This window comes from Aythya fuligula, chromosome 23 (genome assembly GCF_009819795.1).
Source record: "Aythya fuligula isolate bAytFul2 chromosome 23, bAytFul2.pri, whole genome shotgun sequence".
NCBI classification, from domain to species: Eukaryota; Metazoa; Chordata; class Aves; order Anseriformes; family Anatidae; genus Aythya; species Aythya fuligula.
In genome coordinates this window covers 1,471,020-1,484,344 of record NC_045581.1, presented here as the reverse complement: position 1 = coordinate 1,484,344, position 13,325 = coordinate 1,471,020, and the positions used below count along the sequence as shown (strand labels likewise).

The window sequence follows — 13,325 nt, the reverse complement described above, 5'->3', positions numbered from 1 at the left end:
TGCACCGGCATCGGGCTCTTAATTGGCGGCCACCTCTAATTAAGCTCCGGTGCGAGCCGCGCACTCGCGCTGCTGGCAGCACGCGGCGGGGGGGAGCGGGGTGTCCGGCTGTCTGTCTGGCTGGTTGTCTGGCTGGCTGTCTGGGACGGATTTCCTCCTTATCACTCGCACAGGAAAAGCAGCGGGGAGCGGCGGGGCTGCTCCCGGGCGGTGCGGGACGGCTGCGGGGTGTCCCTCGGGAGCCCCCCTGCAGGCGGGGGGACCCCGCAGCCCGCTGCGCGCAGAGGGCCGGGACCCGGCGCTGCCCCTTTGGTTTTTTTCTTCCTCTTCAGCGTTTCTCTTTGGCCGATGAGCACCTGCACCTCGGCTGAAAATGAGACAGCTTTAAAAATGCATTAAGGCTGAGTAAATGAGTGCTAACGATTTAAGCTTCTTAAGCCTCCTCGATGGAAATTAATAACGCTTTGGATGCACCCAGAGGTGTGATCAGAAATGCAGACGTGCGCTGAGCTGCTCTATGCAAATGTGTGGATTGTTATTCCGGAAAAAGGCACCGTACATTATTATTATGATTATTTTTTTCATCGTTCTTTAGCTAATTGGCTGGCTGTCGTGCAAGCGCTTGGCACTTTTACCCAGTTACACTCTGGCGAGTGGAAATGGCTGGGGCAGCTGACATGGTGATTTATGGTGTGAGCAATACAATCCAAACCCTGCTCTGCTGCTGGAGGATAACCTGTACCTTATAGGCTTTTAGTTTCCCTGGTGTTGAAAGATTGTTAGTGTCAGTGTGCAGAGCCAGGTTTAACCTTCGGTGTCTGGATGCCCGATAGCCCCTTCACCATCCCTCCTGTCTCTTGCTTTACTGGGCTTCCCCTAGTGAGTTGCTTGTGCTTGTTGGGGCTGTCATGTTTTTCTCACAGCATCAGAGCTTCTGAAACTTCGTAGTCTGATTCTCATAGGAAAAAACATGTAGGGTGATGTCAGAGTGTGTATTCACAGTAAGAAAAGGTGGGATTTGTGTAGGATGTTTGGTTCCCAGTTGGCTCACAGGCTCCCAAGCCCGCTACAGCAATCCCCATTGCCCCCATCCCTTCCCCCAGCCCTCCTCGACAGCTTTAGCAGACAGTTCCACTGCAGGGCTCCTGGAAAGCAGTTTTCTTTCATCCCTAGAGAGGCATCCTTCAATGAATGATGGAGAGATTCTGTTGTACGAGGTGGCTGGGGGTTGATGTGTGCTGTCCTGTCTTGCTTCTGAGAAGAAAAGCCTTCTCCTTCCAAGGCTTGCAGTCTGGCTTCTGAGTCCGGTGAAGAATCCGCTGCAGTCCTTGCTAAGAAAAGGCCAAGCAAAATCTCCAGAGGACTTGTGTGAAGAGTGCATCAAAGAAAAAAATCTTCCAGAAGATACTGGTTAATTAATGAAAGTGTTACTGCCAAGCTGCTTGCAGCACTCCAGGCTTTGTGTCCTCAGGGACACGTTCAGCACCTGCAGAGGTGCGCTGTGTCCCTTAGGGAACGTCTCTGAGGAGCCCTCTCCTCTCCTGGGGAAGCTCTTGCAGTGTAAAAGAAGGGGACTTATTCACTTTGACCGATCATTTTAACCCTAAACCACAATGGGCACATGTAATTTCCCTGTGAGGACCTCAGGCTCTGCTCGTTTTGTTTTCCCGTCCAAGCAAAACCCCATTCTCACAGCCTGGCGGGGCCAGCAAACCCTGCAATGTTTGCAGTTGGCTCTCAAAAAATATCCGGCGGCCGTCAGGAGAACAGGGCAGTGTTCGCTTCGCATGGTTTGCAATGAGCACGAGCACGATCGGATGCGGGGGACTCCGAAGGGGATCCAGTGGGGTGAGTCCCCTGATAAACAGTTTTGAAAATAATATTTATTCTGAAGTTAACGATGAAAGTGCTGTTTATTTGAACCTCTCCTGAGCTGTGGGGATGAGGCATCGCTGCCATGGCTTGGTTTAGCAGGATAGCATGTCCTGGCCAGGGAAATTGCCGTGGCTGACCTGTCTGTAGGGTGGCAGGGCGCCACTGAGGGGCTCCAGGGAACTCCCTGCCCCTCGTCACTGCCCGAGTCCCCTGGCCATGTTGGGTGGCTCCTTCTGTGTTAGAGAAGCTGGCCTCGCTCTGGCTTCCTCCGTCTCCCCTCATCGCTGAAGTTCCTGCTGACTCTGAGCTCTGCCGTCATAACTTCTGGCCACATTTGGCTGCACATGTTGAATGCAAAAAGTGTTTCAGCAGACTCGCCGTTTCTACAGCGCTTTAAAGCATTTAGTTTCTTGGCAAAGGGTTCAAACTTAGGAGTTTAAAAACAAAACAAAACAAAAAAAACTCTGGAAGGGAAAGCAATTTATTTAAAATATACATTCAACACCATTGTCTCTGACTTTAAAAAGGCTGCTTGTTAGGAGATCTTTATAGCTCTGCTGGGATCTGCAGTCAGTTAGGATGCAGGGGAAATATTTATTCTGTTTTCCACTCTGCCCATTACACTTGTCGAATTCTTCCCACCTTCCCCTTGTTAACCCACGCCTGCAAGTGAGCGATTTCTCACCGGTGCTCCCTCTCCTGGGCTCTGCCGAGACCACCTTGGTGGAGCCGAGTTGTGCTGAGTGCTCCTGCTGCTGCACGACAGGAATTCGAGTCGTGGTCTTTCCCAGGCTGGCTTTGCATGTTCAGCTGGGGTCTCTATAGTTGGTGCAGTAATCAGAACAGGGATTTATTTATTTTTTAATCCTGCCCAGCTCTAATTACACGCCTGCATAAGGTGAACCTTTTAATGAGCATCAAAGGAAGCATTGTGTGTCGGGGAGGGCCTGCGTTAAAGGGACTAGGGGATTACTCAGTCATTCAGAAAACATTCGGTGAAGGTAAATGTGCAATAAATCTTCCTTACCCTCTACCTTGCCTCGTTTTCTTTGCAAAGCCTTGAAGCTAGCTCAGCCCCCACCTCCCCAGTAAACCCAGGCTGGGACCAGCTTGCATGGCGCTGGCTTTCGCTCACTGCCCACTGCTCTGAGCTTCCTGAGGAGCTGAGCAGGGCTCTCATGTGGGGCAGGACAAGGTGAGGAAAGTTGCCCTGAAGAGCTGACTGAGGTGGGCATGGAGATCTCTGAGCATTTGCCCCATGGAAATCTGAGAATCCTTCTCCCTAGGAGGGATGATGACAACCAATCCATCTAAATACATCTAGATGGTATTTTTGTAGCCTTTTTTTTTTTTTTTTTTTTTTTTTAGTCACATGGAAATTTTGGTTTGGGGGCATTTTCTTTCCACTCAGTGATTTTTATTTTTATTTTATTTTTTATTTTATAGTGGGGTTAAGTAAGAGGAAAACATGAGTGAAGTCAAGTTTTCCTACCTTCCCCAAACAGACTTGCTGTGTGCAGGGACAGCTTGTTCCTCACTGCCTTGAGGCCCGGGCAGCTTCTTTCATCAGCACAAAGTGCTGTGGCAAATGGTGCAAACTCTGAGGAGAGCATTTTCAGCATTGTGGGAAGACTTATTGTACAAAGATTACTTTTTTTTTTTTTTTTTGGTGCAAATGAGATTTTCAGTTTCAGCAGGTCCCCAGTCTCCAGATCCGAAGTCATCTTTCCCACACCATTTATCCAGCCCTTGCCTCGTTCTTTCCTCGGGCTGTGGAGGGATGTGTGTTCATTAAACCATTATTTAGGCTTTGCAGCACTGGGAGGCTTTGGGGTTTCTGTTATTTTGCTCTGCTTTACTATTAGACCTGCAGATTTTAGGCAGGAAGGTGAAGCGTGTCAAAAGTTGGCTAGATCCAGCTGAACTCAGATGTGGGATTTGGGTTCCTGCAGCAATATTGCTCTCAGATGTATTGAGACCTGGAGGGGTTTGCTAAGCCCTCATTTGGCGGTATAGTTTAGAGGGGAAACCTCAAGGGACTCCCCCAAAATTGAGCCTGGCCTTCTTCCCAGTTAACCTAGTTTTAAGTGTAGTGGTTCCCTGAAGTCTTTATTGCCGTGCTCCTACCTCTGGGTTAAAATCCAACTGCAGCCTTGGTAAGATGGTCTCTCCTGAAGGGCAGATTGCTGCTTTGCAAAACCCAAAAGGCACAAAGTAGACACAACCTCGCATTGTGTAACAGCTCGCTGTCAGTTTTCATAGGAACTGCTAGTAGGTTGAAGTCTCACCTAGGCATGGAGCAGCCTCGGTCACCTTAAGATGAGTGATTATTTTTATGTTACCCCCATCTATGGGCAACATCACGTCAGTCTGTGAGGTGGCATTGATGAAGGGACCCAAGAGGTGTCAAGTTGTGAGCTGGTTGTGTCCCCAGCCTGGGGTAGGGTATGGTCTTGAGGTAAAAGGCTGATAAGACACATGCTTGATTGTGCAGGTGCTCCCCAAAAGTACTGTATGAAGGTAAGTTGTGGGGTGAATGATTTAGAGCTCTCTGTCACTGCTGGTGGTGATGGGGTGCAGGCTCCGACCATTTGATCTAGTGAAGGTGCATCAGCAGTTGTTACTTAAGTGGCAGAGTACAGGGCTCACAAAATAGCTTAGGGATTTAGGAGAACCACCCTATATGGCAGCTCCTGCCCCAAGATGCTGGGAGATGCCCAGAAAAGAGGGTCAGGCTCTGCTCACCCCCTGCTGTTCTGGGGGGCAGCGAGGACCCCAAGGGGACAGTGACCCAGAGCCACAGCAGCAGGTTTGCCACTAACTGGAATGTGTTTCAGGGTTTTCCATGAGGCATCGCTGACTCTTTAAATAGCTGCCCATGGGTTTCCTGTGTTTCCTCTTGACCTGTATTCAATTTTCTTAGTTTTCTTCCCTTCTGGGGAGATTTACTGATAAAAATAATACATATATATATATATATAGAGAGAGAGAGAGAGAGAAAAAAAAAAACTGAATGTGGGGCTGAAATGAGGTGAATAGCAATTAAAAAGAAAAAGAAGTTTCATGAAGGTTACAAGCTTTGGAAAGCACTGGGATGCATCCACCACCTGTAAAACAGGAGCAGCTGCAGGCTGCTCTGCTGGGGTGAGCTGTGACTTGGTAACGGGCTGGTAATTTGCAGGTGCCACCCTGTTACCACCAGGCTGTAAATCTGATAAACTCCCTTGGAGAAACACACCAGGTTTTATCAGCTGCAGAGCTGGCTCTTTGCAGAGGATCAGATAACTTGGACTGAGGGAGGTTGAAGGTAATGCCTGCTCCTTGAGAAGATGCAGCCTCCAGGAGGATGAGCATTGCATGGTGTTAGTAGACTGGTTCTCCTTAGAAGGGCTCTTCTCAGCAATTCATCTTTGCAGAAGTAGTGAAGGGATTTCTTCAGCTGAGATTGAGGTGCCCTGAATCTCAGCCTGAGTACTGGTCTGAACTGGGAGATTTCTCTTGTGGGGGACATCAGGGCTGGGAGGGGCAGGATAAAGCCTTTCTGTTTGTATTTGAACTGATCAAAAACCTGTTGGGTCTTTCTGTGTTTTAAAGAGGGAAATAGTGTTGGTTGTGTTTGAAAAAAAAAAAAATACATTTTGAAGGTGCAAAATGTTTGACTTTGGGACAAAACAGTACAATGATAGGTCAGGATAGAACCAAGTACAAAAATAGTGTTGTAGATATCTACCCAAAAATGTGAAGCTTTTCTGAGTTGGAAGGGAAGTTTAAGCTGGGTGTTTAATTACCTCCCACAAACCTGCCTGTAGTGCTCAGGTATTTCCTTCATGATTTTCTCAGGCTAAAATTAACAAAAACTGTAGAGAAACCACTCTTACCCACCATTTCACCACCATGTTTACGTGAGAAGATTGGCTGGGATGCAACAGTGCGACCACTGTAGCTTGGAAGAAGTGTACATTTCTTCTGGAAGTGAGGATCTCTGCTGGAAGGGGTCCTGCAAGAATTCAGAGGCATTTCTGGCCAATATCGTTTTGTGGAAAAGTGCGTGCCTTGGTTCCCACTTCTGTAAAATGGGGTTAAAAATATTCTCCATCCCTCCCAGGATCATTGCCACACTCCCTCTGCAGCAGTTTGTCAAACACCACAGAGTTTTTCCACCAGTGTGAAAAATGCTAAATAAAAGTAAATGGGTACTATTTTTAATAATATTCTAAGTGCTTCATGCTACAGTGAATGACTACAAATAACTATGAAAACATATTATGGTAAAGATTCACAGTTACGGTTCACGAGCACGCTAGCCTGAGGAAACTGTTGCTTTTCAGCACTGATGGCCCAGCAGCCACTCAAAAAACCTGCCGAAATGGGTAAAAGAGATCCAAGAATCGCCCCAGATCTTCCTCGCGCCATGCAAGCCGACCCGCCAGCAGCACGGGCTGGATCTTCACATCTGATAGCATCCTACGGTAATGACTCACTGTCTAATGAGTTTACTACCGTGGTTTGTATCATTGCTCAGGCAATCTTTTTTAATTCAAGGAGTGTTTATTAAAACCAAACCCTTGCTGCTTTTGCTAACCTTGTTTTAAATGGCGCTGTTTGCATTCAGAAACAGTACAGCGAGGAAAGCTGAAACCATTACTGCCAAACTGAAGAATTTTTTCGTAACCCTAAGACAGTACTCTGCTTTCTCTCTGCTGAAGAAAATGCCTGCAGTGTTAGTTTTATTATGCATTATGCAGGTTTTAGGTCTTTAAAGAAGTTAAGGGAAAGTCCCAAATGAGATGTTGGTTGCCTTATAGTCCCCAAGGAATATAGTTGCTTTTTGATTCTGCCTGCAATTCATTGCCGTAGACATGGTCTGCTGCCTTCATGTTTTGATCTGTCATCCACCTGTGGGGATTTGCTGCAAAGTTAGAAAATACTTTGTCTTCGTATTTGCATTAATCAGAATTCAGAATTATTCAGCAGATAGGAAATGGTATGCCAAAATGTTAAAGCAGCATTTAAAATTTTCTAAGTAAACAGGTGTAAAAGCAGAAACAAAGGCAATGCAGTATGTGAACATAACAGAAATCCTCAAATCCCGTTCCTTCCGACCTGGAGATGAGTCTTTGCTGGCAGTCAGCGATGTGTCTAGCCTGTCCCAGGAGCTTCTGGTTGTGGATGTGTCAGTTGTGTTGAGCACAAAATGTATCGGAGAAATTCAAAACTGGACACTTTTTTTTTTTTTTTTAACTCATTTTTTTTTTGCCATCCTCAATTAGTTTGAGTGCTGTCTATCTTCCTAGGTGAATATGAGTTTGTAACATTCTCTACTTATTTCTAATGCAAATCAAGGTGACAAATGTGATCCTCTTTCACATGGATGAGTTTGTTGAGCTCCTCCCAGGACAACCAAAGCTCCTGGCTGGTGAAGGCTTGAAATCCAGAGCTCTGAAAGGACACAGGGTAGACAGGTGAAGATGTATACAAGGACAGGAACTGGTGCCTTGTTAAGGAGCAAAAAATTGAGGTTTAAATAAATAAAAGAAAAAACTGAATAATGTTTTTCACTTATTGAGAGAAATAAGCCAGTGAAGAGCTTGAAGCTGGTGAGGGTACTTATTGCAGAAAATGATTTTGGGAAGGTCTTTGCTGAAAAACGTCTCTTTTTGGGAAATAGCAGTAGGAAGCCTGAGATGCCGTGTGAGTCCAGTGGCAGCAGCAGCGGAGCCTTGTCTGGCTGTGCTCAGAGAGCAGGCTTCTCGTACCCAGCACGGGCCAGACGAGTGTGGGAGCCTCCTGAAAATACAGACGCAGTTTCACGTGAATGGAAACTGCAATTTTGCAAGCCTTAGACCTCAAATAACTGAATGAATGTGAGTGTTGAGGGGGGAAAGTTTAGATAAGCTCTGATAATTTGGTACTTTTCTTTCCTGCTTTTGTATCAGATCTGCGTTAAATACTAAAATGCTTTTCACAGGACATGCCATTCAAAATGGTCATTTATGCACATTTTTTAAAAAAATATAATATCTGGGAAGCTGCTTTTAGAATATGGTCATGGATTAAATCACTATTCAAGGGTATGTTGTTGTGTCTGTGTGTGTAGAGTGTACCCGCTGTGCCATCACCAAGACATTTAATTGAAAAGTGATATTTTCAATAACTATTTCCAACTCTGTTTGCCCAGGGTGGGTAGCCAGTTGCCACGAGGAATCATCATCTCTTTGCGCTCGATGGGTGTGTGCATGAGTGAGAGTGAGCGCAGGGGATGTTTTCCATTTAATAATGTTATTTCTGGCGCTGCTGCTTTTTCTGTAATCACTGTGGAAACTGTTATGCTTGGGGGTTCATCAAGGAAACTCTGTAAGTTCTTCTAGGGAGAAATATATTAAGCAAGTGGCTGTGATACTGGTTTCATAAGGGCTCGCCTTAATTGGGAACAGTGTTTTCAGGAGATTTTTACCCAGCATGCTGGAAAAAGGGCAGCTTGGTGTTTGGAGCCTGGTGGTGAGTTGTCTGATGGTGTCTCAGGAGAAAAAAAAAAAGTCAGATTTTCTGTTGAAGAGGAAAAATATCTGAAAATAGATCAGGTCTGCCCACAGACTAGTGATGGTTTGGACCTCGAGTTAGAGAAATGTAAGATGTTACAGATGTGGCTGATTTATTGTGATAGGGGTTTTTAGAGCCATCAGTGGGTGTCCTGCTCTACCATGGCCCCAGCTGGCTCTGTTAGAGCCCCTCGTGTCTTCAATGCGTGGCTGAGACGGATTTGGGATGCCAACCTGCACCTCTGCACGGGGGCACATCTGCCACGTGCACAGCTGAAGGGCATTGGGACCATGGGTGGTGGTGCAGCTCTGCCCCCTTGGTGTGTGTGCTGCAGGCAGGATTTGGGGACTAAGGCATATTTAAGGCATATCTCTGGAGGATCCTCCAAGCCTTGCGATGCATCAACTGTGGGATCAACCTCTTCTGGTCTGAGCATTCATGTTCATCATCATTAACGACGTGTTCACAATCAAAATAACACCATCACATAGATATTGCACATATTGGAAAAACTGGCTTCAGGGAGCTTACCACTGAAGACAAAACTTGGAGGAAGAATGCATAGGCAGGGGGAAGAGAAAGGGTTACGGCAGCTGGGAGATGGGGTGGCTTTGCTAGCTCTCATGTGCAGTGTATTTTATTTGTGGTACTTCAGAGTGCTCTTTTTCATTGTTGTTTGTGGAGAGGCTGATACCGGAAAGAGGAAAGGAGGTTTTGTCTATGCTATACATATTTGATGTTTTGCGAGCATGCATTTTAATAATTACCTTAATAAGTTACTCAAACTTGCATCTCACTTTATTTTGGAGTCTCTGGAGGCATTCTGTTTGCTTAACACTCTTAAAGTCTTTACAGCATTCAGCAAAGATTTATTGCTATTGATTGATATGGCACCCAGAACGAGCTTCATGGCAGCAGTGTGCAGAAATTATGGTTCTTTCAGGACCGCTTCACCCACCATTGAAGCAGAGACTCATCTGATTAACAGGAGAGCAGAGAGCAAGATGGACAGATTCGTACAATTTCACGACCTCAGTGATTAATTATTTATTGAGCTTTTAATTTTGCATTTATCATTCTAGTGCTGTCTTCCCTGACTTCCCAGAGTAGCTGCATGGAGAGGGAAAGCATCTACAGGTACATTTAGAGCAGGGAGGTTTGCAGCTTTGGTTGGAGAGGAGTTGCACTGTGACCCCTGAGACGCCAGAGAGGAGCTAACATCTGCTTTGCCCTGGGATATTTCAAATTCTTCTTAGTTTTAAACCCAAAGAGCTGAGTTTCTCCCAGTACTCTGAGCTAGAGGGCAGATGTGTTAATCTATCCTGGCCCTGGCTGTTGATGATTTTATGTCTCTCTTCTTCCTCCAATTTACTTGGGCTGTGGGCAGAGAGGGGTTGCCACTGTTTTTTTTTTAGCAGTCCCTAATCCCTCACAGTTTGGCATGAAATACTCTGCTTTTGTTCCGCTTTGTGCTTCAGGGCTTCCAAGAAGGTGCCTGCAACATGCTGTAGGTGACCCTGTTTGGCAGGGGGGTTGGACTGGATGATCTCCGGAGGTCCCTTCCAATCTCAACCCTTCTGTGATTCTGTGAGGAGGGCAGTTTTTCTAAACAGACAGGCAGTTAAGGATGTTTTGTCTTATTTATTTATTTATTTTAAGTTTTCTTCCTTGGCTGTGTTGTCTTGCTCATGGATTTGGATATCTTATGGGGTGGGTTTTCTTCTCTTGCAGCAGGGACCACCATGGGGCCTCTGCACCCTTGATCATTCGCAGAGCTTCTCGTATAGTTGAGAGCCTGTGTGTAAGCCCCAGGTCTCCTGAATGCTTGTAGCTACTGGCTTTACAGAAGTCACCAGGGCATGAGAAATGGTGACTTCGTGCTCCTGTCCAGCCTCCAGCTGTGGCTGCACACAGTGGCAGTCCCGGAGCAGCAGCCTGGTGCTGAGCAGCCTGCTCGCTGCTTCATCCACGGGATGCGCTGGTTATGGCTGTCCCCGACGGTTCCTGCTGGTATAATGGAGCAAGAGCGGTCATTTGTCACTTTAAGGCAAAAAAAAACAGAGAGATCAGATGATGCCATTAGGGGGACAGATGCACCCACCAGGTAATCAGGAGGAGAGGCTGGGATTGTTCCTAAGAGGTCTGTGATGTGGGAAATGGAGCTGTCTAGAGGGAGGCTTTTCAAGTAAAAGTTCTTTCCTCTGAAGCTGGCCAGGTGACTGTTGAGTGTGGCTCCTCCATCCCCTGTCACAAAGGCACCATGCGTTATGCCCATGAGTCCATGCAGAAAAACATGGTCCATGAGCCAGGCTCTTCCCGCAGCCAACTTCATGCTGGTTCGGATGAGATGTCAGTACCAGGAACAGCCCCCTGAGGCCCCCGACCAGGGAAAAACCATCAAATTAACCAGACCTCACACTGCACGCTTTTCCCCCCTCTCAGAGCTATGGTATTTTATTGATGAACTGGGCTCGTTGACTCCAAAGATCCACTTTCCTCTTCAGTCCATGTGGTGCTGTGGAGAGAGCTGATCGGAATCACCACAATAAAATTTTAATTAAATGCCAGGCAATAATTTGCAGTGAATAAAATGTGGTACCTGCAGTACACTGTCGACATCTGTTCATGGACCCAGAGGGCCATTAGTGACTTTGAGAACCAGGAGAAAAACACAGGTCCACTTACCTTGTTTTTTATTCTTTCATTCCGGGGCAGAGAGACCTATTATGTTTAATATTTTATGGCAATACACTGCTGCCATCCTTCCTGTGAGTCATTTTTCCACAAGAAACACGTGCTTGCTGCGTTATTTAACCCGTTTAGAGGGTTGAAGGGTGGACTGTAAGTCTTCTACAGAAATGCTGTGTATTACGTGCTGCTACTGCATTGCTGTGCAGTGCCAGGAAGCAAAAACTGCTTCAGTGCACAGCCATCTGCACTCAGGGGAAGGCCAGCAGCATGCTGGAGATGGACACAGATGTCCCAAAATCACCCTGAGGCTCAGGCCTGGGTTTGAAGCTCTGACACATGCTGAGCTCATCTCTCATGGTGGTTTTTCACCCTGCATCTGAGTCCCACAATGCAGACGATCATCAACATCTTGGGACTGGTGCTGTTCAATGTCTTTATCAGTGGCATAGACCATGGGATTGAGGGTACCCTCAGCAAGTTTGCAGATGACACCATGCTGAGTGGTGCAGTTGATACAACAGAAAGAAGGGATGCCATCCAAAGGGACCTGGAGAACTGGGCCCATGTGAACCTAATGAGGTTCAACAAATGCAAGGTGCTGCAGCTGGGTCAGGGCAATCCTGGACATAAGGAGAGACTTCAACAGAGAAGTGGCCAGCAGGTTGAGGGGGGTGATTTTCTCCTCTTCTCTGCCCTTGTGAAGCTCCACTTGGGGTACTTCATCCAGGTCTGGGGCCCCCAGCACAAGAAGGATGTGAGGCTGTTAGAGCAGGTCCAGAGGAGAGCCACAAAGATGATCAGAGGGCTGGAGCACCCTTCCTATGGACAGGCTGAGATAGCTGGGGTTGTTCAGCCTGGAGAAGAGAAGTCTTTGGGGAGACCTCATTGTGGCTTTCAGTCATATTTTTTAGATGAGAGTCTCTTTACAGGGGTGGATAGCAATAGGATGAAGAGTAATGTCTTTAAACTAAAAGAGGGTAGATTTAGATTAGATATAAGGAAGAAAGTATTCACCGAGAGGGTGATGAGGCCCTGGCCCAGACTGCCCAGAGGAGCTGTGGGTGCCCAATCCCTGGCAGTGCCCAAGGCCAGGCTGGATGGGGCTGGGGGCAGCCTGGGCTGGTGGGAGGGGTCCCTGCCCATGGCAGGGGGTTGGAACCAGATGGAGTGTAAGGTCCCTTCCAGCCCAAACCCTTCTATTATAATAATTCATGATAAAATTTGCATCTTGAGAAGAGTGTTTCTAACCCAGTAGTGTGAAGAGTTTGATCCAACCTGGAGATGTTTCAAGTGATGGGATGACTCCTGGTGGAGGGTTTTCCTATTGTTCTTTCCCTCTTCCCTCTCTTGTTCTGTCCAGTTAAGGTCTATGTGCCTGTGCAGGTACCCTTGAACTTCTGCTTTTCATGTTCTTGCAGCCAGTTGTGTCTCCCCATAAAACATCTCCAGTGGCTTTGTTAAATGAGATTTTGAGGTCTTATCAGGCTTTAGTTTAAGAAAATATCTCACAGATGTTTTTGGGGAATTCCTCATGTTTTCTCTAGGTTTCTGACTCAGGAACCTGGAACTGGGCACAATTATATGTTGTGTTACTGACTTTCAGCAGAGCTCCTGCTATGCAGCCTTATAGGTTTGAGGCCAAAAATACATGCAAGTTTCATTTAAATAACTGTAGTGGAAACTTTCTATGGAAAGAAGATACCCAAAAAAGCCCCTGAAAGAACAAAGTAATTGCCTTACAGAAAGACTTCCTTTTGCTGCATTGTTTTCCGTTTGCATCAGCCGTTTGTCTCCTTTGGGTTGTGCAGTTGTGGTTCTTCAGTGTGTCATCCAGCAAAAGTACAGCAGAACTTCTGTGCACAGAAGAAAATTGCTACCTTTTTCTCTGTCATAAGGAGAAAAACAAAAAACAAAAAAACAACAACCCAGCTGTGCTCTGTACAAATAGTCTGTGACATGAGTGGAATTGAAAAATGACTATTAGTCCAGAATGCTGTGCTGAAGGTTACTCTTCTGTGTCGTCCTTCAGATGAGAAGGTTTAACACTGTGAGTGGTGGAAGCACAGAAATTGCTAATACGTGGGAGCTTCTTGACCAGTGATATCAAAATACGGTGGCATTCCAGCATGTGCTGCAAAAACAGATGTGTTTTTGTTGACCACCTTGTGGCAAATTGAGCTCATTTTATTGTAGGGCTGCTTTATCAAGCTACTAAAGCC

The 13,325-nt window shown here is 46.4% G+C and overlaps 1 protein-coding gene across 6 annotated transcripts in view; it reads left to right on the top strand.

Moving 5' to 3' along the window:
- The window catches only part of HIVEP3 (HIVEP zinc finger 3), a 257,490-nt gene that overhangs the window by 145,731 nt on the left and 98,434 nt on the right, over positions 1-13,325 (top strand). The window lies entirely within an intron of this gene.